We start from the raw sequence: 9,395 nt of genomic DNA, 5'->3' as shown, positions 1-9,395 counted from the left end.
GAGGCTGGAGCAGGAACATCATAATCTCAAGCCCAGCCTGGGCAACTTAGCACGACCTTGTCTCAAAATATAAAAAATTTAAAAATCTAAAAAGAGCTTGGGAGAGGTTCAATCTCCAGTACCACCACCAAACAAACAAGCAATGAAAACGTGGTCCAGCAATCCCACCACTGGGTATATATCCAGAGGAAAGGAAACTGGCATGTCAAAGATGCCTGCGCACTCCCATGTTGATTGCAGCATTCTTCATCAGAGCCATGAGATAGGAGCAGCGGAGATGTCCATCAGGGGATGAATAAAGAAAATGTGATATACAGGTATACATATATATAATTTAATATTATCTAGCACATAAACAAGGATAAAATCTTATCATGTGCAGCAACATGTATGAGACAGGAGGAAAATCTGTTAAATGAAATTAGCCAGGTGCAGAAAGACAAGTATCGCATCTTCTCGCTCAGATATTGTCTTAGTCACTTTCTCATCACTGGGACAAAATATTCTGCACTCACAACTTAAGGAGGAGAAGTTTATTTTGGCTCAAGGTTTTTAGAGGATTCAGTCTATAGTCAGCTGGCTCTGAGGCAGGAAATGCATGATGGAAGGGGCTGACGGAGGACAGCTGTTCTCATCATGGTGGCAAGGAAGCAGGAAGTGAAGGGGGGATCTGGGGAGGGAGATGCACCCCTCCAGGTCTCACCCCCAGTGACCCACCTCTTCCAACCAGGCTCCATCTTTTTTTTTCATGAACACATGAGTTTATTTTCAGCAGTAAGTTTGAAACTCGCTTTAAGCAAGCCTACTACAATAATTTTATCAGGAACAGACAATTTCCTACACTGTCATAGATATAAAAGTTCCTTTTGTACTTTTGTTCAACACTGATCAACGAGCAGATTCAGTCCACATTTGCTATGATCAATCTGTTGAGTTAACCCAAGCTTCTTTTTCAGAGCCTCTGGCATCTCAGGTGGCGGCGGGTGGGGGAGCCTGAAGTAGACCTTCACGGAGTCATAGATGAACCACTGTAGCGCAGTCAGAGTACCGACCATGATGATACGGGCAGGGTCCCATCCACACACCTCTAAAGCCAAGTCTCTGGAGGACCCAAGAAGGGCCGCTACCTTTCTCTTTATTTAGCACAGATGCCACAGAATCTACAGGGTGAGAAACTATTGCACAGAAGACTCCAGCTATGTAGCCTGCCACAAATGTTACAACCAGCTGCTCTGCCTTCGTACATTCTCTTCCACTTTGGGGCTTAGGAACCACAAACTTGTACAGTGCTTCAACAGCATGTTCAAAGCAGGCAAACTGCATCATGGTGTATATTTGACTCATCCAGAGGGGGGAAACTCCCTTGTAGAATGATGTTAGGCCTTCTTCCTTATACATTTTGGGAGCAGCATCTCTCAAAGTGTTAGCATAACCTGGTTGGGTTTGAATTCGAACTTTAGCAGCTTCCATGGGAGCCAAGGCGATGTCAGCAAAGAATTCAGCACTGGCGAAGACAGCCAAATATAGTGATGTACGCCAGAGCTAGGCATTCTCCGCACCAAGCATGTTGCTATACAAGACTTGGAAGACTCCATAAAAGCCAGACCTGCAGAGCCCTGCATAGTGTAGCCAGTGAAAGTTGGAGCCTATCCCTTAGCCCAGCCACAAACACCATCTTCTTTAAGTGTAACCGAGAATCCATTACATATGCCTTCTACTTTTGGGGGTCCACCTGCACATGGCATTTCACTAAATCCAAGGGAACCACAGCAGTATGTGTCATCCCATAATTTAAGACCCCACCAAAGCCACATAGTGCATAAAACTTCATGGAGCCGTATTCACAACTGTACTTCGCTAAGATGGCAAACACCCAACTGCTCCTTCTGACAGGCTGCAGCTCACAGAGCTCACAGAGCCAGGCTCCATCTTTTAACAGTGCAGTCAGCTCTGAACTCATCAGTGGATGAATCCATAGTGCTTCCATGATGCAGTTGCTATCCAGAAGCCCAGCTTCCAAACACAAGGATTTGGGGAGACCTTCTTGATCTAAACCATAATATACATGGAAGCTAAAAGAGTTGATTCATAGAAGCAGGGTGGAGTAGTGGTTACCAGAGTCTGGGAGGGTGAGAGGAGATGGAAATAGAGAACAACTGGTACATGAGTACAAAAATATGTTAGGAGGATTCAGTTCTAGTGGTCTATAGCACAGCAGGGTGACTATAGTTAACAATACTTCATTGCATATTTCAAAATAGCCAGTAGAGAAGATTTCAAATTCTCAACAGAAAGAGGATAAATAATTGATCGTTACAACATATTACACATGTCAAAATATTAGGCTGTACTCCACAAACATGTACAATTTTTATGTATCATTATTTTAAAAAGAGAAAAGTGGGCCTGGGAAGGGACAGTTCCCATGAGAGCTGAAAAGTGTCAGCAGGCAAAGCTCAGGAGGGTGGGAGGGAGATGACCCAGGCGCTAGGGATGTGCATGCAAGCACCACGCTGGGAGTCTCTGTTCTGGAAACCAAGTAAGGGGAGCACGGAGCTCAGAAGGTAAGAGAGAAGAGGGGGGCAGCTGTAGGGCCAACCTGGGCCAGTCACAGGAGCTCTGCAGTCATAGTAAGCATCTCGGACTTTCTCTGAAGATCCACGGGGAGCAATCAAGGGGCAAGGGGAAAGTACGGTGTAATTTATGTTGTAGAAACACAGTCCCACCATACCGTCAGCCGTGAACTGAAAGAGGCTAAGGGAATTTGCAGAAACAAATGTGATTGCCATCTCTGTAGAGCCATGCAAGATGTGCGTGTGTCTCTGACTTAGTATGGAAATGGAGAGAATTCTGCATTCATCAGTGGAGGTGTCAAGAATGCCATTCACATTTGGGCTTTAGCAGCCTGGTGGTCCTTTCTAATAGTAATAATGATGAAGGAGCCAGTTACAGGAGGAGGGTGCGGAAGCACCTGGGTAGAGCATGCATTTCCTCTCACCAATATAGTGCCAGTTTCCCTACTCAATGCTCTTGTCTTTATAAACTCAGTATCTTCCAGGGAGAAAAATCTATTTTCAAAACCAAATCAAATTTCCAGATTCCTTTGGTACAAAAGTATCTCCAAGTTTTCTTTAATTGGGAAAAGAAGCTTTGGGTCCACAAATAAGGCCAATAAATCCACTAGACACTATCTTTTGCTTAAGAAGTGATATTAACCACTTCTCTAATGCTTATAGCCCATTGTAAAACTGAGCACAAGGATTGTAATAAACACAAGTAAGCTGCTTTTTTAAGCAAAAGAACATTTGGAAACCTCAACCTCAAAACTAAATTTTATTCTGGCAAAGATTACATCCCCCCAAGATGATTATTACCACTACCACCCACTCCATTCCTCTATTCAACCTTGATTAAATAATGGGAAACACTTGAATATAATGAGTTCTTTGCAAATGTCAACAACCCAAGAACTTTTACCCCTAGGTTCCTCCTGCCACATGGCAGGTTTCCTTACTACACAGTGATTAATTCAGGGCTGCGGAGCTGATCTACAACCACATTCCAACAAAAACATTTTAATCCTGCTTTTTTGTGACCAGAAAAGGATGGAGCATGCTGAAGTGGTTACTAACCAATTTTCCTAATCAAAAAGAATTGTACTATATTGGCCAAAATATTAGTCATGGGATTAGAATCCATCCTCCCCTGAACAGCCTAATCCCCTTACAAATAGCTCAGAATAATCAGGTTAGCTTCACAGCAAATTTTAGTAAACCCATCACTCTTGCAGAAGACTTTCAGAAAAGGGAAGATCAAACAGTTTTGAAAGTCCTTGATGCTGATGAAACATCGAACAAAATAAATGTCTCACAAGGCGCTTACATAATTGATTTAAGCTAAAGTATCCTAATAGAGATACATTTGCCATCACAAATGGATTTGTGTTATAAAACCTTCCACTGTGGAAACAAATTCTTGTGCTAGTTTTCTGAATAACATGACAATGAAAGAAAGAACACGGGAAAATGCCTCACCGAGCAACTTGTCTTCTAGAGATTTTTAAATAGAAGTCTCTTTTGCCCATGCTGTTTAAATATGTGATGACCAGACAGGGTCATTAATTGTTTGTGATCTTCTGGTGAATGGGTCTCCCTGTCCTAGGAGGCAACACTATTTGGCAGGGGGAAACAGCTCAAGATTTCAAAGCACCCAGTTTGCTTTGGCAAAGCGCTCATCAAATGCACACCTCAGGACACCTAACGATGCACGCCAGATCACCAAACCACAGCCCACCTCCCCACAACTTCCAAAAGTATTTTCAAAAACCAAGGATGGAATTATAAATGTGCCACAGGTTTCCTCTTAGATGCAATTCTTTATTTAACTTTCTCCATAGAATCCTGGATCCTTATTGTACTACCTAATTTATCAGGTAGTTCATTCCAGATTCACAACCTCAACAAATAGTCATTATCACACCTCCCTATCACTATTTACACTCCCGATAACAATGCCAAAAGCCACTGATCCTAGAACAATGGCCTTTATGAGGCCCAAACTGACACAAGATGGCATCCTCACAAACTGAGCGCTCTTCTCTCTAAACACCCTCGGATCTGACCCAAAGTTTCCCAAAAGCTTCCCTGGACATGCGCACAAACACAACCATGTAGGCTTCATGGACACTGGACCACGTGACCATCAGGCCCTAAGACTCAGATCCTCCCACTAAGCAACAGTGCCCCCGATTCCACCCCATCCAGACAACGGCTCCATGGCTGTCCCCTCTCTACCACTCACCCAGAAGGAGACAACCATGCCATCTAAAGGGAGGAGCCAGCACCAACATAACTGGAACCAAAATGCTTTTATACTTTTGCAGAATGTTTGACGTGATGGGTAATTTCATGTGTCACTTACAGCGCCTGTGTATGTGCTCAAACATTTTTCAGAATGTTTCCGTGAAGGTGTTTGGGGGATGTTACTTACATTGAAATTCTTGAACAGTGAGTACAACAGATTGCCTCCCGTACTGGGGTGGGCCTTGTCCAATCAGTTGAAGTCCTGAATAGAACAAGCAAGTGGGACTGCTGTTAACAGGAGGCCTCCAGACTTCAATTGCAGCATTGTCTCTCCCCTAGGATTCCAGTCTGAGGGCTTCCAGTTTTGATCTGCTTTGGCCTCATCACATGAGCTAAATCTTAAAATATAGCGGTCTCTCTCTCTTGCTCTCTCTCTCTCTCCCCATCCCTTGTCCTTTCTGACTGGAATACATTCTGTCAAATGCATCATAGAGTATACTCTATTTTGCCATTTGCAAACATCATAGAATATACTCATACAACTAAGATGGACAGGACTTTGTTGAGTATATAGTTTAGAAGACCAATATTGTGTGTTCAGTTCATCACTGACGTGAAGTATTGGTATATAGCCCATACCTCTGTGTGTGTGTGTGTGTGTGTGTGTGTGTGCATGTACATGTGCACACACATACACTGGTTCCTTTTCTCTGGATATCCCTGACTAATATAATTAGAATATCTTAATATAAAATATAAATAGAATATCTTAATATAAAAAGTGTGAAAAGCTGTTAATATGCTGCACAAAACAATTACACCCATAATTCTTCAAATTGACCATTAATGATATCATAATAGCCTCTCTATTCACTTTAAGTAGGTCACAGCCATAGTTCTTTAGGCTTATTATTTCAGAATAACTCTGTCTTATTGTGTGTCCTTGAAACATCCAGTGAAGAAAATGAAAATATAAATACTTCATCTCTGCAATTCTAATCTCCCAGTTGTTCAGAAGGTACCTTCTGAATTACAGGTCAGAGAAACAGGTAGTCTCCCAGACAGAAGTCACTAGAATGCTCACAACTCCTAATGGAATTATGAGTCAGAGTTATTGAAAAGTATGTTATATTCCAGGCGCAAGGGCCCCTGCAGGCAAAGAGGAAGGGATGCCAATTGGGAGAGATGAAGTTGGACCCGCTCGGGGCAGGAGGACCTGGTCCCCAAAGCCCTTCTGCAGGAAGAGAACGGAGGCCCTGCTGCATGTAGGCATTCTCAGCAATGGGGCTCTTCTGTGGCTATAACAATGAGGGTTTCTTGGTTTGTTTTTTTTTATGATAAATGATTTCTTAGGAGAGGTCTTGTTCTAATGAGATGGCATCATAAAGTAACAAAATCACAAAGACCACAGAAAAACAGAGTGATGGACAGCGCTGTGTAACACCGTCAGGTTACCTTCACGTTTCAATTACTTGTGGCAATAATAGACAGACACAGTATGAGTTATAAAAAGCCAACGGTAATCCAAAAACGTGATTCTAGCTCGTGGTTCAGAGATGCCTTACTGAAGCAAGAGACACGTGTTGCCTTTGCAGAAGAGGGTCAGTTGACAGACCCACAGGACTCAGAGGGACGGGTTCCATCTGTCCTGGAGGGCAGGTGGGTAAACGAGGCTGCCACGTTCTAAGGTCACGGCAGAGGGACTTCTTACTCACCACGATACTTGACCTTTCTGGTCAGAACACTCTTTCCTCTTTGAGAACTCCAATGTGGACAGTCAGGTTACAAACAAGAAGAGGTTGTTTGACAAACATCACCTGAAGACAAGGTGAGACGTGGAGTAAGTTGATTGTCAGCGGCAGGGGGCACAACAGACCTTTCAAAGAGACCAAAACTCCTCAGAGTGGTACCCACTCTCCAGGCAGAGAAGCTCTGCATCAGAACAGTCCTACTCACCAACTCGCCATTTCCGGGCCCTCATGATAACCAGGCTTTCATGACCAAGGCCCTTGTTCAGGTGGACTAGGGACAGCTGCAGGTGCATACACGCTGGCATCGTGATTACTTCTAGGTGTTTCTAAAACTCCCCACACATCTATCTCCCGATCGCTGTATAGGGTGGGTGTTATGGGCTGAACTGTGTGCTCCTCGTCCATACACTGAAATCCTGGCCGCCAAGTACATCAGTACACAATAGCTGGAAATAGGGTCATTAGATAACTAAGTTGAAATTAGGTCAGTTAGTTGAAATTAGATAACTAAGTTGCAATAAGTCCTTCTAAAAAAGTGAAATTTGAATGTAGGCACGGGCACACATAGAGAGAAGATGGTAGGAAGACATAAGGAGAAGACGGGCATCAACAAGGGGAAGACAGAAACTTGGACCAGAACCTTTCCTCCCAGCCTCAGAAGGAAGCAACCCTGCAGACACCTTGACCTTGGATTTCCAGCCTCTGAAACATTGAGACAATAAGCTCCTTGTTGTTTAAGACCACAGTCTGGGGGACTTTGATGTGACAGTCCCAGCAAATTAATTCAGTGGAGGACTTAGTTTTATGTGTGGATTTTCCTCTCTCAGGGTTTTTCAGTTTTAAGAGACTCACTTTTCATATGCTTGCTTTGTTTGCTATCCTATACATCACCACCATCAGACACTAAAGGTTCTTGCCAACACCCCAGCTAATGAGCCCAGAGAGGTTAATTCCCAGAGCCTGAAGGAGGGAAGCTATGTACTGCAATTGTGTATACCCCTGACCACATACTTAGCCCACAGCAATTGATGAGTATAGACATGAGAAGTCATGCATGCATATTCATGCACACTTCTGAATATTCATGAAAAATTGTCTCCATATGGAGCCTCAACAATCCCCTGCCCATTTGTTCTCAATCTTCTGTGACCTCCTTCCCCCTACAAAGTCATTTCTTCTCAAGGGAAGCTACTCATGCCAAACCCTGTGCATAGTTTTTACTATTTCCCTGGACCTCTACATTTGATCCCTTCCTTGTGATTGGAACTTCCCGCTATCTTTCACTGGATCATATCACAATGAACCAACTCTCTTCCTGGGTCTCTTAGTAACCTTTCTTGACCTCTACCATGGACATTATTCCTCCATTTTTGCCTCATAAATACTACCCTTCCTTGTATTTGTATCAGCCTGCTTCTGTCAATGTATCAATTTTCCTAGAACTTATACACTGTCAGCTCCAAAATTTACACCAAGAACTCAGCCCTCTTCCCATCAGGTTCAACTAAGTATCATACATCCAGCTTTCTAATACAGAAACACTACATTCATTCTGCTCATATCCCAGGAGAGAAAGCCTTTTCTGTGGCTTTCTTGTAATTCCTTCTCAGTGACATCCCTTCACGCTGAAAAGGGAAGCACATGTTTTGTTGGCCTCTCTTTCATCAGTACTGAGGATTTGTATCATCCATAGACGAAGCCTTACCACACTGTATTACTCAGCTTTCTTGTGACTGGAACAAAAAACCCAACAGTCACAACTTAAAGGAGGAGAGGTTTATTTTGGCTCACAGTTTCAGTGGATTCAGTCCATGGTTAGCTAGCTCCAAGGCAGGATCATCATGGCAGAAGGGTGTAGTGGAGCAAAGCTGCTCACATCATGGCAATGGGAAATAGCCCAGGGAAAGGGCACCAGCAAGAGATAGATGCTCCAAATACTCACTCCCAGTGACCCACCTCCTCCAACTGGACCCCACCTCCTAAAACCACATTCAGCTACAAACACCAGTAGGTTAACCCACTGCCCCCATGATCCAACTGTCTCTCCAGGAGTCTCTTAAGTGTCAAGCTAACAATTGCAATCAACTGCCACAGCACACAAGCCTCTTCACAAACTGGCCCTACTTATCTCTGTGACCCTAACTGCTGTCTCTCCTAAGCTAGTCAGAGCTGACAACCTGTTCTTTCTTGGATATTTCTAGATCTTTGCTCATATTCTTCCATGCTTGGGAAATCTGTCCCTCCTAACCTGCCTGAGGAAGGGCTGCTCCTCTTCCTGAGACTAAACACTTCTTCCCTTAACTTTCACGAGAGCTGATCCAGGCAGGACATCACCACATCCCATGTTCCCGTTGTATCCTACAGATGCCACTGGTGCAGTGCTTATTCTGTGTCATGCTCCTTCACTTATGAACCTGGCTTCTCCACGACCCAGGGAGCCACTGCCAAAGGGACCTCTCAGCTCTGAAGTCTCTTGATCCTGGCCCATCATGAACATGGTGACTCATAAGTGTCCCTGAAGAGAATCAGGCCTCAGAGGAGACAGCACACACAATCCATACAGGACCAGCAGAAAGAGTTGGTTTTGCTGAGAAGTACAAAATGGTACTCACACATGGAATCAGCACACGGCCCAACCCTCATCAGGATCTGTGGCTTTTTGAACACAAAATTGCCCAAAAGGCACCATGAACAGCACTTCTGAAGGCTGGGACCTATCCCTGAAACTCCAGACACACAGCCCTGCAACTAGAATTTCAGCGCATCCCTGCCTCAGTTAGCTATGTGGAAGTAAATGCTGACCCTTCATCTGTCTGACAAGTTTACATCGAGATCAACAGAG

At 43.9% G+C, this 9,395-nt stretch overlaps 1 pseudogene; it reads right to left on the bottom strand.

Moving 5' to 3' along the window:
* Nucleotides 1-610: 610 nt before the first annotated feature.
* Nucleotides 611-2,188, bottom strand: LOC147824464 (solute carrier family 25 member 3 pseudogene; annotated as a pseudogene).
* Nucleotides 2,189-9,395: the final 7,207 nt, after the last annotated feature.

This window comes from Heterocephalus glaber, unplaced genomic scaffold, assembly GCF_053883595.1.
Source record: "Heterocephalus glaber isolate CG9 unplaced genomic scaffold, H.glaber_assembly_v1.0 deba00001538, whole genome shotgun sequence".
NCBI lineage: Eukaryota > Metazoa > Chordata > Mammalia > Rodentia > Bathyergidae > Heterocephalus > Heterocephalus glaber.
Note: the sequence above shows the minus strand (reverse complement) of the source record. Positions and strands in the feature narration are given on the sequence as shown.